General features: G+C 34.3%; 1 long non-coding RNA gene across 1 annotated transcript; it reads right to left on the bottom strand.

Moving 5' to 3' along the window:
* Nucleotides 1–2,470: 2,470 nt before the first annotated feature.
* LOC137238816 (uncharacterized) lies at nucleotides 2,471–3,462 on the bottom strand. The gene is made up of 3 exons (XR_010949222.1): nucleotides 3,287–3,462; nucleotides 2,971–3,117; nucleotides 2,471–2,900 (listed from the first exon to the last, which is right to left on the bottom strand). It is a non-coding gene; the product is annotated as an uncharacterized lncRNA (long non-coding RNA).
* Nucleotides 3,463–10,706: the final 7,244 nt, after the last annotated feature.

Genomic DNA, 10,706 nt, shown 5'->3' with positions numbered 1-10,706 from the left:
AATATACAAATATGGGTATAACTCAATTTAAAAAAAAAAATGTCACTTAGATCCTTTTGGTTCTGAGCCCTCCATATGTAAGGCACAACCCCTTCTGGAAAGTTCCTACAGCGCAAACATTTTATGCAAATGGTTTCCATGTGCACTAGGATTAATTTTTTGGTCGAACCACAATTTTACAACTCAAATTATTTGGGAAACCGCCCCTTCTGCACTTAATATTTATCGCTCAACTGCGCGACCAGTCATCACTTTAAACTCTGCCCTTCCTTACGAAAAACGCTTACTCCTCATTCGCATTCAGTTAATATTCTCTGACTAAATTCGTCATTTGTTTCGCTCCTTGCTTCACTTTGTTTTTATTGCTTTTGTTTGGTATTCAGTGTATCCGTTCCAACACAATTCACGTAATTGATAAATGATAAAGTCCTGCTTTTGTGAATTTTAGTGAAAACTTTGTTATTCCGCTGCTGAACATCATTCGCTCACTTTTTACTTTGTTTTAAATGGACACTCACACACACACACACACAAACAGACATATTTAACATTTTGCACAATTTGCGGTTTGCTTCATCCGAATACTTTCATTCCCATTTTCTCACTTTCACTTGTTTTAATTTGAATAAATTAAGTAATTTTTCTTTGGTTTGTTGTTTTTTGTGTTGTTGCAAATATGTTTCCAACAATATTTATCCTTTCGAGCTTTGTAAACTTGCGATTGGCCATTGGTGTTGGTTTGTGTCTGGGGCAAATGGGTTGTGGATGCTTCAATTTCTTTTTCGGTTGCTCTGGTTTGATTGAACTCACATACATACATACATATATACATACATATACTACATGTGAATATATGAATATATGTATATCCTGAATTATTTTGCAAATTTATTGAACACGTTTTCCATTTTATTTGTACTTTTGGCTATCTGTTTTTGTGTAAATGGCAGCACTCTTCGTAATTTCCACTAATAGTTTTGGCTAATTTAAGACACAAATCCTATCAACAGATTTTCGAGTGCAATTGGTGAATTGTGGATCAGCTGGGGAATTGTTTAATTTTGTTGTATTAGAGTTCTGAACTTAATTCTTGTTAAACTGATTTGTGAAGAATGAATTGTGTTATTGTAAAAGTATGTTTGTTGAAAATAATGGACTACGGTTATTTTAGAATAAGTGGAAAAAGTTGTCCAAATATTTCGGATCGAAATACGATGTTAGAGCATACATATATAGTAAAATTTATCGCAAGATATTTTTTAGAATATTTGGGCTATTGCTCTATTCACGAAAAGCTGGCTTTGGACCCTTTTTTGGGGAGTCCACAATAAATGACACAAAAACGTTTGCAGCTAATGGGCTAAAGCTTCACTTGGCGTACTCCCGGTTGAAATCATTGTACAAGGAATGTGTATGATCGCCGAGATAAATATGTGAATTTGCAATCTCGATCTATGCAGTAGGTTTTAAGATGTAAATCTAATAGCCCTTTCTGTTTAAAGGGACTGATTCGAGAGCATTCAAAGTGCAATTTCAGCCAAATACTTCTCAATAATAGTTCTTTGAGCCGACCATTCAGTTTAACGCTTTGGTGGAACCCTAAATATCAAATTTTCCATATTGGCATTAAAAAGAACCAAAATGGTGGTAAATGTTCAAAATTTTCCACAATAAATATGTATATATGTACATAAAAAAAAATTGTATACCAGAGCTAGCAAACAAGAGAGGGATAGTCTACGCATTGTTAAACTAAGATTTGAGATACCCCTCGTTTGACGGTATGATACTGACCGCGGTCAAAATAAAATCTGTGTAAATATAACGAAGACTTGCGTACATATTACGAAATTATTCATTGTTTTGAGCCACGAAAGATTTCGTAAACTCTACAAAACCGTTTTCGTACATACTACTACGTGACATTATAAAAATTAGTAGATTTTACGAATATATGTGTACTATTTACTTACGAATTTCGTAAAATCTGCGGTTCTACACTGTGAGAAAAAATAAATGCAGGTTTGATTCAATCGATAATTCAAATGCTAGTTTTATTTACATATGTATTTAATGCTTCAGCTACAGAACTTGAATAGAAATTAACAGTCTCATGGAATTTCAAAAGGCTTTCGTGTCGTATGAATAATAACACATGTTTTATTTAGGTAACTTTGACGTGCTCCCACTTGGCAGATCTTCAGCTTACTTAGTGTTTTTTTCTTCCCCCACTACAAATAAAACACAATTTATTAGAAGCATGGAAGGGAAGCAATAAAGAAGAACATAGCCATCTTCACCACAGCACATGAAAGCTCTTACTCATGTTTTTAGTAAAGGCTTGCTTTACAATCACTAAATATAGTTCTTGTGCAGAAAAAAGAGTTCCAAGGTAGGGCTTTTTATGATAATGGTGAAGATATGCTTATATATCACATACATATGTATATATGTTCATACTTACTTTTTTATTTCTATGAGTAGAGCATCTATTCCTGGTTTGGACTTCTAATTGATAAAATTGACGATTTATGAAATCCCACATTTCAGCACATGGTTCAGGGTAGGCGATATTAAAAACATTATATGTTTTAAAACAAATATCCAAAGCAAAATCCAAAAATTTATATGAAATGTTGTCGAAGTCATCCATAAATCGTTGTGGTTCAGCTAGGGTTCCAGTTAAATATATAAACAGAGCAACAGATGATATTGCCTTAACTTTGCCGTCATACATTTGTTTATATTCGGCTTCAGTTGCGCAAACAGCCATAAAACTTTCTCGTGACTCTTTGAGGGAATACATCCTTTTCTTGTCATTTGTTTTGTTGTTGGAAACTTTTTTGCTGATTCGAGAGCGCGGTTGTAGTGAAGCAGGAGAACGAAAGCACTGACGCAATCTAAACGAAAAAATCATTAAAAAGTTACGTTAATAAATAGGGCTTAAAATTAAAATAAATGTGTGATTACTTCGTGATATGTATTGATACACGCAGAGTCTTTGATATCTTTGATATGATTCGGGATAACTTTAAGTAGTAGTATGTTGCAAAATTTATTGAGGTTGTCAAGGACCTCATATCTGGCGCCATACAGTTATACGAAATCCGATTCAATCTAAAGAATAAATTCATCTTAATTGACAATAAGTAAAAATTAGACAAGGCTGTTAAATAACAAAAAAAAAGTTTCACGCCAATTTGTCTTTCTTTCTTATATAAAAATTGACATGTATTGAAATTTTAGTATAATTTTCTTGTTTTTAAAGAGGCCTACTGTTTCTTACCAAACGAAAACCATCAGGAAGTTTATATTGCGGCCAAGTATCAAAAATACTTTTTGGATCATCCTGGGTGTCTTGTATATTATTCATACGTGTTGCTGCGCAAGCGCGCCAATGTTCGATTTTTGCATTATAAGTCATTGAATAAACGTCATGCTTGAACGCTCTAATATGCTCATCCTCATCATCCGCTCCTGCAAACACTTCCTCGGAAACAACAACTGCGACTAATTCATCTGATTCCATGACTTCAAGTTTTATTGTCTTGCTAAAGCAATTATTTCTTAGAACTAATTAAAACTACTAATTTTGCGATTAATTTTTAGTTTTGAACAAAATTGTGTTGGGCGAACCATTATTTGCCCACGTGTAGTTTTATGTGCATTTATTGGTGGATGGCAAATTCATTAGCTACTTTCTCGGTTAAACATGCTTGTGACTGGGGCATTTCTTCGTCTAAACTCTGTACCATATTGTCAATATCGATTATAGAATCGTTTTCAATTGAAACGTTTGATGTTGGATCAATTAAGGTATTAAATGGCAGAATTTCTGCATCTGAGGTTGCATAATGAAAAAGAGTTTCTTCTGTGTTAATTTCAGACACACTTACTCCCGTCTTCGCACTCTTGTCAAAGTTGTGCTCCTCTTTCATATGACACACAAAGCAATTTAAAAAGCTAAAAAATTTATTGCAATTTCCTCCATAAGTGCACTTATACGAATCTCTTTGACTCATGTTGTGTACAAGTCGAAAATGATTGGACATACTATGGAGTGAGTCCATATTAATACTGCAAATAAAGCAATTCATTCCAAGAATGCACACAAAACTAGCAATTGCAAAATTTTAAACAAGGGCGCAAACGTTTAGCAAAACATACTTATAATTTAAAGCGATCACTAAGGTGTAAAAAAAATATAGATATATGTATAAAGCCGAACAAATATATTAAATTTCCCCACTTTACCTACAAAATTTTGTTTAAAAATCAAATTTGAAGCCATAAAATTTTTTTTTGTTTTGTTGTTGCTTTTGCATAGCATTTCACAATAACACGTGAAGATAAAAATATCGAAATGCGACAATTTAGTATATTTTACGAAAATTTTCGTACATTGTACGGATGGTAAAAAGACTTTGTGAATTAGTACAATGAACGAAAGTATTTTGTACATTATACAAAATGATTCGTACAAAGATTTTTATCATAGTTTACTAAATTGTTTCGTAAGTAGTACGCACGAATTCATATATTATCCTAAAAATATTCCTTACGAAAGTCATTTCCTATTTTCTACAAAAGGTTTTGTAAACTGTAGTATATTTGTCAAAAGTTCATTCGTATTATGAACGAAATTTCGTACATTATACGAAAATTAAGACTACGAAATTTTTTCGTAGCTCTTTTACGAAATTTAATTTTCAGTGCGTTTGAATCAATAATGAGCGGTTTTTTAGTACGAGTTTAAACTCCTGTTGATGTTGACTAGAGTTTAGCCCAGCCACTTCGACCGCTTAAGCTGAGATGAGGAGCAAAATTTTATGTTATCGAACAAAGTGGCAAGGTTTAGCTCTAGCGAACTTTAACTGTTTAACCCTGGAACACACACCCAGAAAATACCACGTAAACACACACCCGGGATACGTTTGTACCCGGAACCTTATTTTGCGGTTTTTTTAATGCTTACTAAACCGATTTCTCTGATTTTTTTTTTGAAATGTATATTTTAATATATAGCAAGTATTTTGTCTTTTATTTCATTCGAATATTCCTACTGGTTCCAGAGATATGGGCAAATAAAGTCAGGACATGCAACAGTGGATTTTTGTTTTTGTTGTTGTCCTGATAAATGCAAAACAAAATAATATAATTTATAATAATATACTTGTAGAGTAACAACGAATACACATTTTGGTTTTTATTTCATTGAAATATTCTACCTGGTTCAAAAGATATGTGCAAAAAGGTCGCGCAAGGTATGGGTACGTAGGTAGCAAATACACTGGTATAACTGGTTTTTGTATTTTATATGCAGCTGCAAGGGTTGTTTTCACACGAGGTGTTGTTATAAATGCTGCCTGTTGATATATTCATTATTGTTTTGGTGCTCAAAAGTGTAAGAAGTGAAAATATAATATAAATAAATATAACTGAAACTATAAATAACTGGATACGAAATGACTTCAAGAAGAAACGAATATTTATAAAAGCAGCATATAGAAGATAAAAAATGTAAAATAAGCAACAATGTAAACATATACTATTTTTTTTTTATTATGAATACTAACTGAGGAACAGCGAGAATCATATATACAATATTTTTGTGTTATGATAGGCTTTTCTTGACCATAATGTTGCTTTTAGTGCAAGTAAAACTCCACTATTACGTCCCAACGTTTCGCTAAGCACCTTAGCTTCCTCAGGGGCGAAACTGCATTTATTTAAATATTTTTTCAATTTACCAACGTAATTTGACATGAAATTATAAAAATAGTTGTTTAAAATTTCAACAATGTCCAAAAATTAAAACCAAACAAAAAACAATAAACGAAAATGGACTTACATACATATACATATATGTTAAATTTTCTATTATAAAAACATATCGCTAATACCATCTGTATGTGGTACAATTGTCAAACTAAATAACAGAATTTGGTTCAAACTTGAATTTGAACTCAAAACTAAACAATCTTCCTAGGTCCGAAGTTACAATACTCTAGGTGTAGCGGTTCAAAAGTTACAACACTTCAAAGTTGATACTGGATACATTTGTACCCGGGTGTGTGTTCTAGGTTTAACCTGGCACTGAAAAACGGGCAAAGGTCGGTGAATTTTTTCTCAATCGAACAAATTGGTTAAATAAATAAATGTAAGTCGCGATAACCTACAAAGAGATTTTAGGCCGAGATTCTCTTCTAATTTGCGTCGTGCTCCTTTTAATTTTTCCTACAAATTGACTGGACGGGACCTACTTGTTCTTTGCCGACACCGAACGGCATCTGCAAGGGAGATGAGTTTTCACTGAGAGCTTTTCATGGCAGAAATACACCCGGAGCGCTTGCTAAACAGTGCCTGCCGATGGGCAACCCCGCTTAGAAAAATTTTCTTCTAATTGAAAAAACTTGTTTCTAAAATTTGATGTTGCTTTGATCGGGGCGTGAACCAAGGATCTCCGTTGTAGTAGGCGGAGCACGCTACCATTACAGCACGGTACTTAAATTTACCCTCGATACTTGGAATTATATATGCACGTTTTATTAAAAAGTTAAACTTACATACTTTTGGGATCTGACACAGCAACAGGTTCAGAGCGTCCTTCGACTTCATAAACCATTTAAATGTTGCGCCCTATCAACTAAACTCCATTGTACCACCCAGCTGAGCAATAGAGTTGCAGTGGCTTATTTGTTTCGTAACACATCAAAAGGGAATGTCAAAAACACAGTTAATGTTAAATGTGTCACCGATGAGGCTAAGAAAAAGAAGTGAAACTACCTCTCTATATTTGTATCATGGTATAAATGTTTGCTAAGATAGCATCGGAAATAAATTTTCAAACACCTTGCCATATATTTGAAATTTGAATATGATACTGTTACGAATATTAGCAACACTAAGGGGTACTGCCATCTCTAATAAATAATAAAACTGGGTAATCATACCTCTTGGAGTAGGGCAGGATTGAGAACACGTCCTTCCAAACTCCCAATGATATGACTCCAAGACTCGCCCGTTGCGACCACCAGTTCCCGTGCTGATCGGAATCTCATGCATTCCGACACCACAAACGCTATAAATCCTATTATTATTAAAATGTATTTAAAAATTTGTAATAATCTAAGTTTTAGGCTTAAAACGCCGTAATAATAAATAAATAATAATAATGCTAAGCAGGGACTGTATGCACATCAATAATTCAATCATTACGTCTACACATATGTATGTACGTACACGCAGCAGACAAGCAACGCACAAACACATGCTGATATCTTATCTGAGATATGCAATTATAATTGTGGAAGTGTCGCTCACAAATACACGCGCATATGAGAGCTATATACGTACATCTGTAGTTATAATTATAGCAGATAACCAACTAGTAGATTCTAGAACAGAACCACCTAGAAATGTCACCGAGGAAACAAAACACTATAAAGGCAGCAACAGTAGAGGCGCGAGAATCAGTTGGATTTAAGACGCTATCTAGCGAGCAATAGCAGTATTATTTTGAAAACCAGTTTCGTTTAAGCAAGTTATCAGTTGCGAATTATAAGTGTTATTTTCAAGTAGTCTAATAAAGACCATTATTGCATTATTCAATATTGGAGTTATTTATTCAACAGTTTAGTGATTGGAACTTAGCAGCAGTTTGCAAATAAGAGGATTTGCAATAAATTCGTTACAATACCTTTTTGGAAATTTATTCATTCCTCGATTACTTATAATCGGTTCATTTCAATAGACTTAAAAATAAATGCACTCAAATGCTGTTCACAAATTGTTAATTAAGTTTATTTACTAACAACAAAAGTAGGACGGATTCCAAATTTAGTGAAATCGCAGCGTGAATATTTATTTCGAAAAGTTTGGCAGGAATGGAATTTCTTATATTAAGAGGACTTTATTATCAGATTCAGTCCCGCTGATAGCAAAAAATATGATTATTGCCGAAGCTGACTATAGATTTAATAACGAAAAAGTCCATCTGATTGTAATTGTATACTCTTTTACCTTTTTACAAAGCTGCCAGATTGAATCAAAAGATTAATGCTCATCTAAGCTACTAAACGAGGTCATTGTCCCCAAATGTGTCAAGTTTTACATTTGTGGTTTGTTTTGTGTACACCATGACACTTAACAAATTTTTATGCGACATAATCCAAATTTATCATATATCAAAATAATCAGGATTGAAAAAAAATTTGATTGAGCCATGTCCGTCCGTCCGTCCGTTAACACGATAACTTGAGTAAATTTTGAGGTATCTTGATGAAATTTGGTATGTAGGTTCCTGAGCACTCATCTCAGATCGCTATTTAAAATGAACGATATCGGACTATAACCACGCCCACTTTTTCGATATCGAAAATTTCGAAAAACCGAAAAAGTGCGATAATTCATTACAAAAGACAGCTAAAGCGACGAAACTTGGTAGATGAATTGAACTTATGGCGCAGAATAGAAAATTAGTAAAATTTTGGACAATGGGCGTGGCACCGCCCACTTTTAAAAGAGGGTAATTTAAAAGTTTTGCAAGCTGTAATTTGGCAGTCGTTGAAGATATCATGATGAAATTTGGCAGGAACGTTACTCCTATTACTATATGTACGCTTAATAAAAATTAGCAAAATCGGAGAAGGATCACGCCCACTTTTAAAAAAAAATTTTTTTTAAAGTAAAATTTTTACAAAAAATTTAATATCTTTACAGTATATAAGTAAATTATGTCAACATTCAACTCCAGTAATGTTATGGTGCAACAAAATACAAAAATAAAAGAAAATTTCAAAATGGGCGTGGCTCCGCCCTTTTTCATTTAATTTGTCTAGGATACTTTTAACGCCATAAGTCGAACAAAAATTAACCAATCCTTTTGAAATTTGGTAGGGGCATAGATTTTATGACGTTAACTGTTTTCTGAGAAAATGGGCGAAATCGGTTGATGCCACGCCCAGTTTTTATACACAGTCGTCCGTCTGTCCTTCCGCATGGCCGTTAACACGATAACTTGAGCAAAAATCGACATATCTTTAATGAACTTAGTTCACGTGCTTACTTGAACTCACTTTATCTTGGTATGAAAAATGAACGAAATTCGACTATGACCACGCCCACTTTTTCGATATCGAAAATTACGAAAAAAGAAAAAAATGCCATAATTCTATACCAAATACGAAAAAAGGGATGAAACATGGTAAGGTAATTGGATTGTTTTATTGACGCGAAATATAATTTAAGAAAAAACTTTATAAAATGGTTGTGACACCTACCATATTAAGTAGAAGAAAATGAAAAAGTTCTGCAGGGCGAAATAAAAAACCCTTAAATTCTTGGCAGGTATTATATATATATAAATTAGCGGTATCCAACAGATGATGTTCTGGGTCACCCTGGTCTACATTTTGGTCGATATCTGGAAAACGCCTTCACACCACTCCCTTTTAAAACTCTTATTAATACCTTTAATTTGATACCTATATCGTACAAACATATTCTAAAGTCACCCCTGGTCCACCTTTATGGCGATATCTCGAAAAGGCGAACACCTATAGAACGAAGGCTCACTCCCTTTTAAAAATACTCATTAGCACCTTTCATTTGATACCCATATCGTACAAACAAAGTCTAGAGTCCCCCTGGTCCACCTTTATTACGATACCTCGAAAATAACTAGAACTAAGGCGCACTCCCTTTTAAAATACTCATTAACTCCTTTCGTTTGATGCCCATATTGCACAAACGAATTCTAGAGTCACCCCTGGCCCACCTTTATGGCGATATCTCGAAACGGCGTCCACATATGGAACTAAGGATTACTCCCTTTTAAAATACTCTTTAACACCTTTATTTTGATACTCGTATTGTACAAACAAATTCTAGGGCCACCCCTGCTCCACCTTTATGGCGATATCTCTAAACGGCGTCCACCTATGGAACTAAGGATTACTCCCTTTTAAAATACTAATTAACACCTTTCTTTTGATACCCATATTGTACAAACAAATTCTAGGGTCACCTCTGGTCCACCTTTATGGCGATATCTCGAAAATACGACCACCTATACAACAACCACCACTCCCTTTTAAAACTCTCATTAATACCTTTAGTTTGATACCCATATCGTACAAACACATTCTAGAGTCACCCCTGGTCCACCTTTATGGCCATATCTAGAAAAGGCGTTCACCTATAGAACTAAGGCCCAGTCCCTTTTAAAATATTCATTAGCACCTTCCATTTGATACCCATATCGTACAAACACATTCTAGAGTCACCCCTGGTCCACCTTTATGGCGATATTTCGAAACGGCGTCCACCTATAGAACTAAGGCCCACTCCCTTTTAAAATACTCATTAACACCTTTCGTTTGATGCCCATATTGTACAAACAAATTCTAGGGTCACTCCTGGTCTACCTTTATGGCGATATCTCGAAAATACGACCACCTATACAACAACCACCACTCCCTTTTAAAACTCATTAACACCTTTCGTTTGATGCCCATATTGTACAAACAAATTCTAGGGTCACCCCTGGCCCACCTTTATGGCGATATCTCGAAACGGCGTCCACCTATGGAACTAAGGATTACTCCCTTTTAAAATACTCATTAACACCTTTCATTTGATACCCATATCGTACAAACGCATTCTAGAGTCACCCCTGGCCCACCTTTATGGCGATATCTCGAAAA

The sequence above is a fragment of the Eurosta solidaginis genome, chromosome 1 (genome assembly GCF_040869045.1).
Source record: "Eurosta solidaginis isolate ZX-2024a chromosome 1, ASM4086904v1, whole genome shotgun sequence".
In the NCBI taxonomy this organism is placed as follows: domain Eukaryota; kingdom Metazoa; phylum Arthropoda; class Insecta; order Diptera; family Tephritidae; genus Eurosta; species Eurosta solidaginis.
This window is presented reverse-complemented; position numbering and strand designations above follow the sequence as displayed.